This window comes from Crinia signifera, unplaced genomic scaffold, assembly GCF_055691185.1.
Source record: "Crinia signifera unplaced genomic scaffold, ASM5569118v1 HAP2_SCAFFOLD_94, whole genome shotgun sequence".
Lineage (NCBI taxonomy): Eukaryota > Metazoa > Chordata > Amphibia > Anura > Myobatrachidae > Crinia > Crinia signifera.
In genome coordinates this window covers 18,744-36,934 of record NW_028142850.1, presented here as the reverse complement: position 1 = coordinate 36,934, position 18,191 = coordinate 18,744, and the positions used below count along the sequence as shown (strand labels likewise).

General features: G+C 44.8%; 1 pseudogene across 1 annotated transcript; it reads right to left on the bottom strand.

Moving 5' to 3' along the window:
* Positions 1-301: 301 nt before the first annotated feature.
* Positions 302-17,864, bottom strand: LOC146056829 (myeloid-associated differentiation marker homolog; annotated as a pseudogene). Its single transcript, XR_014469432.1, has 2 exons — positions 17,765-17,864; positions 302-2,218 (listed from the first exon to the last, which is right to left on the bottom strand). The product of XR_014469432.1 is annotated as a myeloid-associated differentiation marker homolog (transcript).
* Between the last annotated feature and the right edge of the window lie 327 nt (positions 17,865-18,191).

Genomic DNA, 18,191 nt, shown 5'->3' with positions numbered 1-18,191 from the left:
GGGGACTTGTATAAAACCCCCCCCCCCTGGCTGTGGCATTACCCTGCTGGCCGGTTTGGCCTGGGGCTGGTTCTTAAAATACGGGGGACCCCTAGTCACTTTGTCCCCCGTATTTTGGGAACCAGCCCCGGACCTGGTTGTTAAAAATCGGGGAACCCCTATTTGTCGGGTTCCCTGATTTTTAATTACCGGCCCCGGCTCTTTCAGCCTGGTGCTGGTTACAGCTGTGGGGGGGACCACACGCCGTTTTTTTTTTTATATTTATTTTTCTATTTTTTTACACTGAAGCCTGCACGGATCTGACTGATCCTTGCAGGCTAAAGCCAAATACGACAGGGAAAGCAAGGTGTATTTTCCTGTCGTATTTGTGTGCCAATTAGCAGCTGTATTATCAATACGACTGCTTAGTACATCAGGAACCACCATTCTTTTGAATGGTGATTTCTGTCGTATTCTATCGATGGTGTAGACATTCGTATTTGTAAATACAAATACGAATGTTCCATCATTAGAAATACGAATTGTTGTATTTTCGGGATTGTAAATCCCGAAAATACAAATGTGTAAAAGATAGGTGTATTTCTGCCTACGAATACACCTATTTTTTACGAATCCATTTTGGTAAATTTCCCCCATAATGTTACAGGAATAAATAAGCATAGAACTTTTAACTGTATGTTCTCTGACTAGTGATTTAGGGGGATATGCAATCCTCCACCGCTATTTACGATGGGGAAAATAGCGGCGGATACCTAATTAATGTTGTCTTTACTGACAGCATTGAAGAGGCATCATGGCAGAACAAGCTCGACTTTAAAAGCTGTCAGGCCCGTTCTGCCGATAACGGAAGTGGATTGTCCCGATCATGGCCGTATATCAACAATCCATGGCCGTTTACGCGGACACGCCCCCTTTTTCACCAATGTTTAATCCCGCCTGCCGATTTGCTGTCGATCAAAATGCAAACGGACCAGGATCATGACTGTCAGGACGGACCGACAGTCATGATCCTGGATTACATATTCCCTTTAACCTTTTGAGTGGCAACATCTCTGTGAGCGATGTTCAAAATATCCGCCTCGCTCTCATTGTTATATAAAATTCAAATAAAAAATGTTGTGTGAAAAAAAAAGATTCTATTTCCTATATAAGGTAAACATTACAGCCCATCATGATGAATAACAATGTTGGCTTGGTCATTTTCATACCTATTTTGAGAAATTCACTTGGCACTCAAAGGGTTAATTCTGTTTTGGTCAAATAGCAAGCAGAACATGGTCGAATGAAAAACCTAAGAGATCAGTATACACTGACGAAAATAAACAAGATCTATAATGTAAGCTATGAGATTGGCAGCTGTCAGAACAGCAATGGCTACTAATTTATCCCAATTACATAATCCACTCCGACCTGAATAGCGACTGCATTCGTTTGGACGTTGTGTGGTTCCCCTGTACTTTGAGTCAAATTGGAAGATTGGCCAGATGATCAGGGCGGAAGCATAAAACAGGACAGAAAGGAGGACGTAGGCACTGAGAGACTTCTCAAAAGTACAGGGCAACCAACTGGTACATTCCCCGACATAAAATAATCACCAAAACAGACAGGATAAAACAAATACAGTAAACAGATAAGCACCACTTAAGTGCATCATGTTTGGTGTACAGCGGGGGATCTGAAATGAAGACAAAAATAGCACAGGCAATGAAGCTTTCTATAACTTTTAAAAGTCCAGGAACAGTTGCTATGTATCCAGTAACTTCTCCCGGCTGGGCTCTTGTTAAAGACACCTCAATGATATATGCCAGCGTGGTGAGACAGGAAAACACTACAGCCACAATCTGGTAGGTGCGCCTCTCGCTGCCGTAACTTTTGTCTTCCAAGTAGAACAGTGGGTTCAGAACGGTGGCAGAGAGGCACATCAACACAGCAAACATAGCAAAAGTGATGGGTAAGTTTTTCCAAGACACTGGCATCCGGTTTTGCACCCCTGTAAATTCCACCACAAGGATTATTATAGTGACAGCGAAACAGAAGCACCAGGAGAACATGCAAAAGTCTCCGGTTCCACTGCCCCAACCTCCTCTGTGCACAACCAAGCTGAACGTAACGCAGGCAACGATGGCTGCCAGAATGCGCACAATCCCAACTGGAGACTTTAGGGTGTGGGTGTTGCCCACCACGATTTTCGTGCGTTGGACTGGCATGGTTCTTGTACCTTTGAAAAGAAAGAAAAAGGGATGTCAAATATTGTATTAAAAAAGGCCTCAACGAGGCAATGGAATTAAACATAGTATTATAGAACAATTATTGCTTTCCTTGTCTGGTTCTGTATCATTTAATGGATTGTACCATGTGACTATGTGTAGGTGTCGAAGATAATAATATGTCCATGAAGGACAACAGCGGGCCTTCTTCAATATAAAGAATCCTTATATAATATCGATAAGACCCCCCCTCTTTTAGTATAAATTAGTTTAGACCCTACCCCCCCCCCCCTTTTTTTAATACAATATTAGCCTGGATAAACCACCACAAAAGCTATATGGTGATAAACTATAAAAAGAGTCTCTCCATAATGTACTGCTATATATATATATAAAATTATACCGTATAAATTATGTCTTCATACATCCACCAATTAACGTTATTTTGTAAATAATAAAATACCATTTAGGTTATATGTTGGATATATATGTGTATATATTTTTATATATTTTTTTTTTATTTTTCTATTATTATTATTTGTATTTGTGCATCTCTTTCCATATATAATAAGATGATATGTGAAGTCCTATATATTTACCCTCTCTACCATATCAAATATTATTACCTTTTTTTTATATATATTGTACTTATTTTCATCCCCATGACCTTGCTGTGTATATACGCAAAATTGCTTACTAATAATGCTCCCCAGAAAAATAATGACTTTTTTTCGCTATGGGCAGGGGTTAATAGTAGAAAACGATATACGAGTGTAACATTCATGTGTTAAAATAAAGTTGCTTTTGTTCAAATAAAGGGGCAGTTCTAATACTGCACCCATCCATGATAAACAAATTCCATCTCTATGGCGACTGGCTCCGCTCCCCCGGAAGTGACGCATAACATACCACCTAAAGATGCGATGACGCGGGTATACAGCGTCACCGCATCTAGACAAATTAGGGCTTGTCAAGCCCGGACCACGTGTTAGTACACGTGTCATATGGCCGAATTCCGGCCAATACAACCACTGAGCTTCCGGCGGAAGCGGGAAGTCATTCTCGGCAGGTAGAACGCATATGCGTTCCACCCATATATCGCTATGAATCCAAGCTTACGAATATCGTTTTCTTAGAAAATAACACAGAGGCAGCTAACTGAGGACTCGTTTTCCAACCTAGACTGTCAATCTTAGTACCAAATGTCCTCCCCTCTGTCCATAACTGTGTTACTTGCGGGGAACAAAGTGACCTTTTGACCCGGAAGTGATAATTATTAACACAATATATTTTCATGATTTAACAGATACCCACTGGGAATATTAAATGTTTTATGGTATTATACCTACTATATCAGTATGTTTGTCTCCTACTTTATGATTAAACATTGAAATTATGATTGTAATGTATTATTACTCTGATTGAATGTCAATTGGCTACTCATTAGTATGGGTATATATACCCCTAGCCACCACACTAGAAGCCACCTTTGAAAAAGCCACAAGCTAGTGGCGAAACGCGTCAGCTGCAGCCTCTCACTCCTACAGATTGGACCCATATTACCATCCAGTCCATCGTCTGCCTACTTTTGGGAATTTCAACTCTGATCCACCCTCCAAGACCTCTACAGGACACTGAACTCCAGGTGAGCCCCGCCATCCATAGCCACCTGTATGAGACAGTGGTCCCTCATCAAATACCTCAAGTGGGACTGATAACTCTCCACCACAATAGTGACCAGGGGCAACCAGCAGCTTTTTCCTCCAGGTGAGCCAACACCATCATAGCCACCTGTTAGAGGTTCTGCCATCCCCCCTTTATCAAACCTAGTCCAGGTTGGAGAATTCCTGCCCACCCTCCTTCAGTGCTTACAACATTCACTGCAATTTCATATATGGGAGGTACCCAAATGGGGTATTGAATACCAATTTCTCTGAAAGCCAATAGAGGGATAAAATACGGACATTTCTCCATTGATTCCTCCAGCGGCTACTACCATCTATCCGTGAACATAGAGAGGACCGGTTATTTGTCCCCCAAAATCTTTTCCCCATTCATCTTCCCAATCGGCAGATATACCATTGGTTAAGTGCACTTTCCAATCTGGACTGATACTCAATAGGGCATTGGCCCTTACGGATCCATATCCAATCAAAGAGTGAGACCTTCTTTTTAACATTTTTATTGTGCGATATTGTCATGTGCAAATGTATGTAATGTTTTTATTTATCTTTGTGATATAAATTGTTTTTTCACCATAAAGTTGTTCAATCTATTCATTGTGACACCAGCGCTGCTTCTCTGAAACTTCATTTCTACCAATGTAGGTGAAAATGATAATTTTCACTTACTTTTATAGAAAATAAGTACCTCACAGTGGCTGGAACATCTCATACTGTTTTTGGCTTTCATCCCCCAACCATTCCGCCGTGGCCAGAACATTTTCTGCGTCGGTTCCGGCTTTCACTCCCAGAAGCATCCCGTCGCGTCCAGAACATCTCATGCGTCGGTTCCAGCTTTCAATTCCAAAAACACCTCGCCGCGGCCAGAACATCTCATCCGTCGGTTCCGGCTTCCCCAAGCACCTTGCCAAGGCGCTGACATTTCATTCACAGGTTCCAGCTTTCACCCTCCAGGCACATAGCTGCATACTGTATGGACAAGTTATTCGCCGGATCCAGTTTTCACATCCCAATCAAGTGTGATATTATACAATGGTGTGAAAGTGATATATGGGGCCTATATATTATCACTTCATTTCTGCCAATGTAGGTGAAAATGATCATTTTCACTTACTTTTGTAGAAAATAAGTACGTCCCAGCGGCCGGAACATCTCATGCTCCGTTTTTGGCTTTCAACCCTCAACCATTACGCCGTGGCCGGAACATTTTCTGCGTCGCTTCCAGCTTTCACTCCCAAAAGCATCCCGTCGCGTCCAGAACATCTCATGCGTCGGTTCTGGCTTTCACTCCTAAAAGAACCTCGTCGTGGCCAAAACATCTCATCCGTCGGTTTCGGCTTAACCCCCCCAAGCACCTTGCCAAGTCGGGAACATTTCATTCACATGTTCCAGATTTTACCCTCCAGGCACATAGCTGCGTACAAGTTATATTCAGATTCCGGTTTTCACACCCCAATCGAATGTGAAAGGGTACAGCGGTGTGAAAGTGGTATATGGGGTCTAAAAATTTTCACTTTTTTTTTACCAAAGTAGGTGAAAATAACAATTTTCACAAATTTTTGTAGAAAATAAGTACTTTGCAGCAGTCGGTACATCTCATGCGCCGGTTCCAGCTTTCACTGCCCAACCATCACGCCGGAACATTTCTTGTGCCGGTTCCAGGTTTCACCCACAAAAGCACCTTGCCAAGTCGGGAACATTTCATTCACAGGTTCCAGCTTTTACCCTCCAGGCACATAGCCGTGTACGGAACAAATTATTCCCAGGTTCCGATTTTCACACCCCAATCGAATGTGAAAGGGTACAGCGGTGTGAAAATAATATATGGGGCCTATAAATGATCACATTTTTTTTACCAAAGAAGGTGGAAATAACAATTTTCACCTACTTTTGTAGAAAATAAGTACCTCACAGCAGCCGGTACATCTCATGCGCAGGTTTCGGCTTTCACCGCCAAACCACCACGCCGCTACTGGAACATTCCTTTCACCGGTTCCAGGTTTCACCCACAAAAGCACCTTGCCAAGGCAGTACCATTTCATTCACAGGTTCCAGCTTTCACCCTCCAGGCACATAGCTGCATATGGACAAGTTATTTGCCGGATCCAGTTTTCACTTCCCAATCAAGTGTGATAGGGTAAAGTGGTGTGAAAGTGGTTTATGGGGACTATATATTATCACTTAATTTCTACCAAAGTAGGTGAAATTGATAATTTTCACTTACTTTTGTAGAAAATAAGTACCTCACAGCGGCCGAAACATCTCATGCTCCGTTTTTGGCTTTTACCCCCCAACCATCACGCCGCAGCCGAAACATTTTCTGCGTCCGTGCCAGCTTTCATTCCCAAAAGCATCTCGTCGCAGGCCAGAACATCTCATGCGTCGGTTTTGGCTTTCACTCCCAAAAGCACCTCGTCGCGTGCCAGAACATCTCATGCGTCGGTTACGGCTTTCACTCCCAAAAGCATACCGTCGCGGCCAGAACATCTCATGCGTCGGTTCCAGCTTTCACTTCCAAAAGTTCCTCGTCACGGCCAGAACATCTCATCCGTCGGTTCCGGCTTCAACCCCCAAGCACCTTGCTAAGTCAGAAACATTTCATCACAGGTTCCAGATTTTACCCTCCAGGCACATAGCTGCGTACAAGTTATTCCCAGATTCCGGTTTTCACACCCCAATCGAATGTGAAAGGGTACAGCGGTGTGAAAGTGGTATATGGGGTCTAAAAATTATCACTTTTTTTTTACCAAAGTAGGTGAAAATAACAATTTTCACCTACTTTTGTAGAAAAAAAGTACCTTGCAGCAGTCGGTACATCTCATGCGCCGGTTCCGGCTTTCACTGCCCAACCATCACGCCAGAACATTTCTTGTGCCGGTTCCAAGTTTCACCCACAAAAGCACCTTGCCAAGTCGGTGACATTTCATTCACAGGTTCCAGCTTTCACCCTCCAGGCACATAGCTGCATATGGACAAGTTATTCGCCGGATCCAGTTTCCACATCCCAATCAAGTGTGATAGGGTACAATGGTGTGAAAGTGATATATGGGGCCTATACATTATCACTTCATTTCTACCAATGTAGGTGAAAATGATAATTTTCACTTACTTTTATAGAAAATAAGTACCTCACAGTGGCTGGAACATCTCATACTGTTTTTGGCTTTCATCCCCCAACCATTACGCCGTGGCCAGAACATTTTCTGCGTCGGTTCCGGCTTTCACTCCCAGAAGCATCCCGTCGCGTCCAGAACATCTCATGCGTCGGTTCCAGCTTTACCCCCAAGCACCTTGCCAAGGCGCTGACATTTCATTCACAGGTTCCAGCTTTCACCCTCCAGGCACATAGCTGCATATGGACAAGTTATTCGCCGGATCCAGTTTTCACATCCCAATCAAGTGTGATAGGGTACAATGGTGTGAAAGTGATATATGGGGCCTATATATTATCACTTCATTTTTGCCAATGTAGGTGAAAATGATAATTTTCACTTACTTTTGTAGAAATAAGTACGTCACAGCGGCCGGAACATCTCATGCTCCGTTTTTGGCTTTCACCCCTCAACCATTACGCCATGGCTGGAACATTTTCTGCGTCGGTTCCGGCTTTCACTCCCAAAAGCATCCCGTCGCGTCCAGAACATCTCATGCGTCGGTTCTGGCTTTCACTCCTAAAAGCACCTCGTCGTGGCCAGAACATCTCATCCGTCGGTTCTGGCTTAACCCCCCAAGCACCTTGCCAAGTCGGGAACATTTCATTCACAGGTTCCAGCTTTTACCCTCCAGGCACATAGCCGTGTACGGAACAAATTATTCCCAGGTTCTGATTTTCACACCCCAATCGAATGTGAAAGGGTACAGCGGTGTGAAAATAATATATGGGGCCTATAAATGATCACATTTTTTTTACCAAAGAACGTGGAAATAACAATTTTCACCTACTTTTGTAGAAAATAAGTACCTCACAGCAGCTGGTACATCTCATGCGCAGGTTTCGGCTTTCACCGCCAAACCACCACGCCGCTACTGGAACATTCCTTTTGCCGGTTCCAGGTTTCACCCACAAAAGCACCTTGCCGAGGCAGTACCATTTCATTCACAGGTTCCAGCTTTCACCCTCCAGGCACATAGCTGCATATGGACAAGTTATTTGCCGGATCCAGTTTTCACTTCCCAATCAAGTGTGATAGGGTACAGTGGTGTGAAAGTGGTTTATGGGGACTATATATTATCACTTCATTTCTACCAAAGTAGTTGAAATTGATCATTTTCACTTACTTTTGTAGAAAATAAGAACGTCACAGCGGCCGAAACATCTCATGCTCCGTTTTTGGCTTTCACTCCCCAACCATCACGCCGCTGCCGGAACATTTTCTGCGTCGGTTCCAGCTTTCATTCCCAAAAGCATCTCGTCGCAGGCCAGAACATCTCATGCGTCGGTTCTGGCTTTCACTCCCAAAAGCACCTCGTCGTGACCAGAACATCTCATCCGTCGGTTCTGGCTTTACCCCCCAAGCACCTTGCCAAGGTGGGAGCATTTCATTCACAGGTTCAAGCTTTTACCCTCCAGGCTATTCGCCGGTTCCGGTTTTCACACCCCAATCAAATGTGAAAGGGTACAGCGGTGTGAAACTGGTATATGGGGCCTATAAATTATCACTTTTTTTTTTTTACCAAAGTAGGTGAAAATTATTATTTTCACCTACTTTAGTAGAAAAAAGTATTACTGATATTCAATAAAAAAGCAATGCAGACAATATCACTGCTATCTCCGGCACTGATATCAGCCCTGATTTGGCTCGCTGTCTGCATAAAATAATATAAGGACCTCAATTCATCAAACTTTAAACATAATTTACGGAAGACCATACATATGTGATAAATATACTTGTATGCCAGGAAGATATTATCGCGCCTGCTTATCTGTTGTGGGTAGCTGCTCCTGCAATTTGACGTTTGGAATATGCTGTAGTAAAAATGATGTCACAGTAGTCCAGAGACGTAGTTGGGTAAGCAGTTGACATCACAATTCATTCGTGGAGAAGGTCTACCTGAAAAAAAGAAGGAGGCGCGATAATATGTTCATTACATACATGCATATTTATTAATAATGTGTCTTACATCGTAACACACATAAATGCAGTACTATACAGACAACACAAGTCATCCTTATCAGTTCCTGCTCAGTGATTGCAAATACATGCCACAGCACATATTAGACCCTTAACTGTGGACCAGTTACTCAGTTTTACAAACTGAGCAGGTCCCCGGGTATGTGCTCTGCAGCAGCCAGTCTTGAGGAGCTGTCAGGGACTATCACCCCCCAAAGCACCTCACAGTGCCTGGAACATCTCATGCGCCAGTTTAGGCTTTCACCCGCCTTCAAGCCCATCGCAAAAGCATGACAATCTCATGCGCCGGATCTGGCACCTCTCCAAAGCACCTCAACGCGGCCGGAACATTTCATGCGCCGCTTCAGGCTTTCACCCCCGAAAACACCACGCCGCGGGCAGAACATTTATTGCGCCGGTTCCAACTTTCACCCCCAAAAGCACCTCGTCGCAGCCAGAATATCTCATACGTCGGTTCAGGCTTCAACCCCTCCCAAGCACCTTGCCAAGGTGGGAACATTTCATTCACAGGTTCCAGCTTTTACCCTCCAGGCACATTGCTGCATATGGACAAGTTTTTCGCCAGATCCAGTTTTCACACCCCAATCAAGTGTTATAACATTTCCTGCACCGGTTCCGGCTTTCACTCCAAAAAGCACCTCGTCGCGGGCCAGAACATCTCATGCGTCGGTTTCCGGCTTTCACACCCCAATCTAATGTGAAAGGGTACAGTGGTGTGAAAGTGGTATATGGGGCCTATAAATGAACACATTTTTTTTTTACCAAAGTAGGTGGAAATAACAATTTTCACCTACTTTTGTAGAAAATAAATAACTCACACGCCGCGACCGGAACATTCCTTGCGTCAGTTCCGGCTTTCACTCCCAAAAGCACATCGTCGCGTGCCAGAACATCTCATGGGTCGGTTCCGGCTTTCACTCCCAAAAGCATACCGTCGCGGCCAGAACATCTCATGCGTCGGTTCCAGCTTTCACTTCCAAAAGCACCTCGTCACGGCCAGAACATCTCATCCGTCGGTTCCGGCTTCAACCCCCAAGCACCTTGCTAAGTCAGGAACATTTCATCACAGGTTCCAGATGTTACCCTCCAGGCACATAGCTGCGTACAAGTTATTCCCAGATTCCGGTTTTCACACCCCAATCGAATGTGAAAGGGTACAGCGGTGTGAAAGTGGTATATGGGGTCTAAAAATTATCACTTTTTTTTTACCAAAGTAGGTGAAAATAACAATTTTCATCTACTTTTGTAGAAAATAAGTACCTTGCAGCAGTCGGTACATCTCATGCGCCGGTTCCGGCTTTCACTGCCCAACCATCACGCCAGAACATTTCTTGTGCCGGTTCCAAGTTTCACCCACAAAAGCACCTTGCCAAGGCGGTGACATTTCATTCACAGGTTCCAGCTTTCACCCTCCAGGCACATAGCTGCATATGGACAAGTTATTTGCCGGATCCAGTTTTCACTTCCCAATCAAGTGTGATAGGGTACAGTGGTGTGAAAGTGGTTTATGGGGACTATATATTATCACTTCATTTCTACCAAAGTAGGGTGAAATTGATCATTTTCACTTACTTTTGTAGAAAATAAGTACCTCACAGCGGCCGAAACATCTCATGCTCCGTTTTTGGCTTTCACCCCCCCAACCATCACGCCGCAGCTGGAACATTTTCTGCTTCGGTTCCAGCTTTCATTCCCAAAAGCATCTCGTCGCAGGCCAGAACATCTCATGTGTCGGTTCTGGCTTTCACTCCCAAAAGAACCTCGTCGTGGCCAGCACATCTCATCCGTCGGTTCCGGCTTTACCCCCCAAGCACCTTGCCAAGGTGGGAACATTTCATTCACAGGTTCCAGCTTTTACCCTCCAGGCACATAGCCGCGTAGTCGTACATAAGCTATTCGCCGGTTCCGGTTTTCACACCCCAATCAAATGTGAAAGGGTACAGCGGTGTGAAAGGGGTATATGGGGCCTATAAATTATCACTTTTTTTTTTACCAAAGTAGGTGAAAATTATTATTTTCACCTACTTTAGTAGAAAAAAGTATTACTGACATTCAATAAAAAAGCAATGCAGACAATATCACTGCTATCTCTCGCACTGATATAAGTCCTGATTTGGCTCGCTGTCTGCATAAAATAATATAAGGACCTCAATTCATCAAACTTTAAACATAATTTACGGAAGACCATACATATTTGATAAATATACATGTATGCCAGGAAGATATTATCGCGCCTGCTTACCTGTTGTGGGTAGCTGCTCCTGCAATTTGACGTTTGGAATATGCTGTAGTAAAAATGATGTCACAGTAGTCCAGAGACGTAGCTGGGTAAGTAGTTGACATCACAATTCATTCGTGGAGAAGGTCTACCTGAAAAAAATAAGAAGGAGGCGCGATAACATGTTCATGACATACATGCATATTTATTAATAATGTGTCTTACATCGTAACACACATAAATGCAGTACTATACAGTCAACACAAGTCATCCTTTTCAGTTCCTGCCCCAGTGATTGCAAATACATGCTACAGCACATATTAGACCCTTAACTGTGGACCCGTTACTCAGTTTTACAAACTGAGCAGGTCCCCGGGTATGTGCTCTGCAGCAGCCAGTCTTGAGGAGCTGTCAGGGACTATCACCCCCCAAAGCACCTCACAGTGCCTGGAACATCTCATGCGCCAGTTTAGGCTTTCACCCGCCTTCAAGCCCATCGCAAAAGCATGACAATCTCATGCGCCGGATCTGGCACCTCTCCAAAGCACCTCAACGCGGCCGGAACATTTCATGCGCCGCTTCCGGCTTTCACCCCCCAAACACCACGCCGCGGGCAGAACATTTATTGCGCCGGTTCCAACTTTCACCCCCAAAAGCACCTCGTCGCATCCAGAATATCTCATACGTCGGTTCAGGCTTCAACCCCTCCCAAGCACCTTGCCAAGGTGGGAACATTTCATTCACAGGTTCCAGCTTTTACCCTCCAGGCACATAGCTGCATATGGACAAGTTATTCGCCTGATCCAGTTTTCACACCCCAATCAAGTGTTATAACATTTCCTGGACCGGTTCACTCCAAAAAGCACCTCGTCGCGGGCCAAAACATCTCATGCGTCGGTTTCCGGCTTTCACACCTTAATCTAATGTGAAAGGGTACAGTGGTGTGAAAGTGGTATATGGGGCCTATAAATGATCACATTTTTTTTACCAAAGTAGGTGGAAATAACAATTTTCACCTACTTTTGTAGAAAATAAGTAACTCACACGCCGCAACCGGAACATTCCTTGCGTCGGTTCCGGCTTTCACTCCCAAAAGCACCTCGTCGCGTGCCAGAACATCTCATGCGTCGGTTCCGGCTTTCACTCCCAAAAGCATACCGTCGCGGCCAGAACATCTCATGCGTCGGTTCCAGCTTTCACTTCCAAAAGCCCCTCGTCACGGCCAGAACATCTCATCCGTCGGTTCCGGCTTCAACCCCCAAGCACCTTGCTAAGTCAGGAACATTTCATCACAGGTTCCAGATTTTACCCTCCAGGCACATAGCTGCGTACAAGTTATTCCCAGATTACGGTTTTCACACCCCAATTGAATGTGAAAGGGTACAGCGGTGTGAAAGTGGTATATGGGGTCTAAAAATTATCACTTTCTTTTACCAAAGCAGGTGAAAATAAAAATGTTCACCTACTTTTGTAGAAAATAAGTACCTTGCAGCAGTCGGTACATCTCATGCGTCGGTTCCAGCTTTCAGTTCCAAAAACACCTCGCCGCGGCCAGAACATCTCATCCGTCGGTTCCGGCTTTACCCCCCAAGCACCTTGCCAAGGTGGGAACATTTCATTCACAGGTTCCTGCTTTTACCCTCCAGGCACATAGCCGCGTACATAACAAGCTATTCGCCGGTTCAGGTTTTCACACCCCAATCAAATGTGAAAGGGTACAGCGGTGTGAAAGTGGTATATGGGGCCTATAAATTATCACTTTTTTTTTTTACCAAAGTAGGTGAAAATTATTATTTTCACCTACTTCAGTAGAAAAAAGTATTACTGACATTCAATAAAAAAGCAATGCAGACAATATCACTGCTATCTCCCGCACTGATATCAGCCCTGATTTGGCTCGCTGTCTGCATAAAATAATATAAGGACCTCAATTCATCAAACTTTAAACATAATTTAAGGAAGACCATACATATTTGATAAATATACATGTATGCCAGGAAGATATTATCGCGCCTGCTTACCTGTTGTGGGTAGCTGCTCCTGCAATTTGACGTTTGGAATATGCTGTCGTAAAAATGATGTCACAGTAGTCCAGAGACGTAGCTGGGTAAGTAGTTGACATCACAATTCATTCGTGGAGAAGGTCTACCTGAAAAAAATAAGAAGGAGGCGCGATAACATGTTCATGACATACATGCATATTTATTAATAATGTGTCTTACATCGTAACACACATAAATGCAGTACTATACAGACAACACAAGTCATCCTTATCAGTTCCTGCCCCTGTGATTGCAAATACATGCTACAGCACATATTAGACCCTTAACTGTGGACCCGTTACTCAGTTTTACAAACTGAGCAGGTCCCCGGGTATGTGCTCTGCAGCAGCCAGTCTTGAGGAGCTGTCAGGGACTATCACCCCCCAAAGCACCTCACAGTGCCTGGAACATCTCATGCGCCAGTTTAGGCTTTCACCCGCCTTCAAGCCCATCGCAAAAGCATGACAATCTCATGCGCCGGATCTGGCACCTCTCCAAAGCACCTCAACGCGGCCGGAACATTTCATGCGCCGCTTCCGGCTTTCACCCCCAAACACCACGCCGCGGGCAGAACATTTATTGCGCCGGTTCCAACTTTCACCCCCAAAAGCACCTCGTCGCAGCCAGAATATCTCATACGTCGGTTCAGGCTTCAACCCCTCCCAAGCACCTTGCCAAGGTGGGAACATTTCATTCACAGGTTCCAGCTTTTACCCTCCAGGCACATAGCTGCATATGGACAAGTTATTCGCCTGATCCAGTTTTCACACCCCAATCAAGTGTTATAACATTTCCTGCACCGGTTCCGGCTTTCACTCCCAAAAGCACCTCGTCGCAGGCCAGAACATCTCATGCGTCGGTTTCCGGCTTTCACACCTTAATCTAATGTGAAAGGGTACAGCGGTGTGAAAGTGGTATATGAGGCCTATAAATGATCAAATTTTTTTTACCAAAGTAGGTGGAAATAACAATTTTCACCTACTTTTGTAGAAAATAAGTAACTCACACGCCGCGACCGGAACATTCCTTGCGTCGGTTCTGGCTTTCACTCCCAAAAGCACCTCGTCGTGTGCCAGAACATCTCATGCGTCGGTTCCGGCTTTCACTCCCAAAAGCATACCGTCGCGGCCAGAACATCTCATGCGTCGGTTCCAGCTTTCACTTCCAAAAGCACCTCGTCACGGCCAGAACATCTCATCCGTCGGTTCCGGCTTCAACCCCCAAGCACCTTGCTAAGTCAGGAACATTTCATCACAGGTTCCAGATTTTACTCTCCAGGCACATAGCTGCGTACAAGTTATTCCCAGATTCCGGTTTTCACACCCCAATCGAATGTGAAAGGGTACAGCGGTGTGAAAGTGGTATATGGGGTCTAAAAATTATCACTTTTCTTTTACCAAAGCAGGTGAAAATAACAATTTTCACCTACTTTTGTAGAAAATAAGTACCTTGCAGCAGTCGGTACATCTCATGCGCCGGTTCTGGCTTTCACTGCCCAACCATCACGCCGGAACATTTCTTGTGCCGGTTCCAGGTTTCACACACAAAAGCACCTTGCCAAGGCGGTGACATTTCATTCACAGGTTCCAGCTTTCACCCTCCAGGCACATAGCTGCATATGGACAAGTTATTCGCCGGATTCAGTTTCCTCATCCCAATCAAGTGTGAATAGGGTACAATGGTGTGAAAGTGATGTATGGGGCCTATATATTATCACTTCATTTCTACCAATGTAGGTGAAAATGATAATTTTCACTTACTTTTATAGAAAATAAGTTCCTCACAGTGGCTGGAACATCTCATACTGTTTTTGGCTTTCATCCCCCAACCATTACGCCGTGGCCAGAACATTTTCTGCGTCGGTTCCGGCTTTCACTTCCAGAAGCATCCCGTCGCGTCCAGAACATCTCATGCGTCGGTTCCAGCTTTCAGTTCCAAAAACACCTCGCCGCGGCCAGAACATCTCATCCGTCGGTTCCGGCTTTACCCCCAAGCACCTTGCCAAGGCGGTGACATTTCATTCACAGGTTCCAGCTTTCACCCTCCAGGCACATAGCTGCATACTGTATGGACAAGTTATTCGCCGGATCCAGTTTCCACATCCCAATCAAGTGTTATAGGGTACAATGGTGTGAAAGTGATATATGGGGCCTATATATTATCACTTCATTTCTGCCAATGTAGGTGAAAATGATAATTTTCACTTACTTTTGTAGAAAATAAGAACGTCACAGCGGCCGGAACATCTCATGCTCCGTTTTTGGCTTTCACCCCTCAACCATTACGCCGTGGCCGGAACATTTTCTGCGTCGGTTCCGGCTTTCACTCCCAAAAGCATCCCGTCGCGTCCAGAACATCTCATCCGTCGGTTCTGGCTTAACCCCCCAAGCAGCTTGCCAAGTCGGGAACATTTCATTCACAGGTTCCAGCTTTTACCCTCCAGGCACATAGCCGTGTACGGAACAAATTATTCCCAGGTTCCGATTTTCACACCCCAATCGAATGTGAAAGGGTACAGCGGTGTGTAAGTAATATATGGGGCCTATAAATGATCACATTTTTTTTACCAAAGAAGGTGGAAATAACAATTTTCACCTACTTTTGTAGAAAATAAGTACCTCACAGCAGCCGGTACATCTCATGCGCCGGTTTCGGCTTTCACCGCCAAACCACCACGCCGCTACTGGAACATTCCTTTCACCGGTTCCAGGTTTCACCCATAAAAGCACCTTGCCAAGACAGTACCATTTCATTCACAGGTTCCAGCTTTCACCCTCCAGGCACATAGCTGCATATGGACAAGTTATTTGCCGGATCCAGTTTTCACATCCCAATCAAGTGTGATAGGGAACAGTGGTGTGAAAGTGGTTTATGGGGACTATATATTATCACTTCATTTCTACCAAAGTAGGTGAAATTTATCATTTTCACTTACTTTTGTAGAAAATAAGTACCACACAGCGGCCGAAACATCTCATGCTCCGTTTTTGGCTTTCACCCCCCAACCATCACGCCGCAGCCGGAACATTTTCTGCGTCGGTTCCAGCTTTCATTCCCAAAAGCATCTCGTCGCAGGCCAGAACATCTTATGCGTCGGTTCCGGCTTTCACTCCCAAAAGCATCCCGTCGCGTCCAGAACATCTCATGCGTCGGTTCTGGCTTTCACTCCCAAAAGCATCCCGTCGCGGCCAGAACACCTCATGCGTTGGTTCCAGCTTTCACTTCCAAAAGCACCTCGTCACGGCCAGAACATCTCATCCGTCGGTTCCGGCTTCAACCCCCAAGCACCTTGCTAAGTCAGGAACATTTCATCACAGGTTCCAGATTTTACCCTCCAGGCACATAGCTGCGTACAAGTTATTCCCAGATTCCGGTTTTCACACCCCAATCGAATGTGAAAGGGTACAGCGGTGTGAAAGTGGTATATGGGGTCTAAAAATTATCATTTTTTTTTACCAAAGGAGGTGAAAATAACAATTTTCACCTACTTTTGTAGAAAATAAGTACCTTGCAGCAGTCGGTACATCTCATGCGCCGGTTCCGGCTTTCACTGCCCAACCATCACGCCGGAACATTTCTTGTGCCGGTTCCAGGTTTCACCCACAAAAGCACCTTGCCAAGGCGGTGACATTTCATTCACAGGTTCCAGCTTTCACCCTCCAGGAACATAGCTGCATATGGACAAGTTATTTGCCGGATCCAGTTTTCACATCCCAATCAAGTGTGATAGCGTACAGTGGTGTGAAAGTGGTTTATGGGGACTATATATTATCACTTCATTTCTACCAAAGTAGGTGAAATTGATCATTTTCACTTACTTTTGTAGAAAATAAGTACGTCACAGCGGCCGAAACATCTCATGCTCCGTTTTTGGCTTTCACCCCCCAACCATCACGCCGCAGCCGGAACATTTTCTGCGTCGGTTCCAGCTTTCATTCCCAAAAGCATCTCTCGCAGGCCAGAACATCTCATGCGTCGGTTCCGGCTTTCACTCCCAAAAGCACCTCGTCGTGGCCAGAACATCTCATCCGTCGGTTCCGGCTTTACCCCCCAAGCACCTTGCCAAGGTGGGAACATTTCATTCACAGGTTCCAGCTTTTACCCTCCAGGCACATAGCCGCGTACATAACAAGCTATTCGCCGGTTCCGGTTTTTACACCCCAATCAAATGTGAAAGGGTACAGCGGTGTGAAAGTGGTATATGGGGCCTATAAATTACCACTTTTTTTTTTACCAAAGTAGGTGAAACTTATTATTTTCACCTTCTTTAGTAGAAAAAAGTATTACTGACATTCAATAAAAAAGCAATGCAGACAATATCACTGCTATCTTCCGCACTGATATCAGCCCTGATTTGGCTCGCTGTCTGCATAAAATAATATAAGGACCTCAATTCATCAAACTTTAAACATAATTTAAGGAAGACCATACATATTTGATAAATATACATGTATGCCATGAAGATATTATCGCGCCTGCTTACCTGTTGTGGGTAGCTGCTCCCGCAATTTGACGTTTGGAATATGCTGTAGTAAAAATGATGTCACAGTAGTCCAGAGACGTAGCTGGGTAAGTAGTTGACATCACAATTCATTCGTGGAGAAGGTCTACCTGAAAAAAAGAAGAAGGAGGCGCGATAATATGTTCATGACATACATGCATATTTATTAATAATGTGTCTTACATCGTAACACACATAAATGCAGTACTATACAGACAACACAAGTCATCCTTATCAGTTCCTGCCCCAGTGATTGCAAATACATGCTACAGCACATATTAGACCCTTAACTGTGGACCCGTTACTCAGTTTTACAAACTGAGCAGGTCCCCGGGTATGTGCTCTGCAGCAGCCAGTCTTGAGGAGCTGTCAGGGACTATCACCCCCCAAAGCACCTCACAGTGCCTGG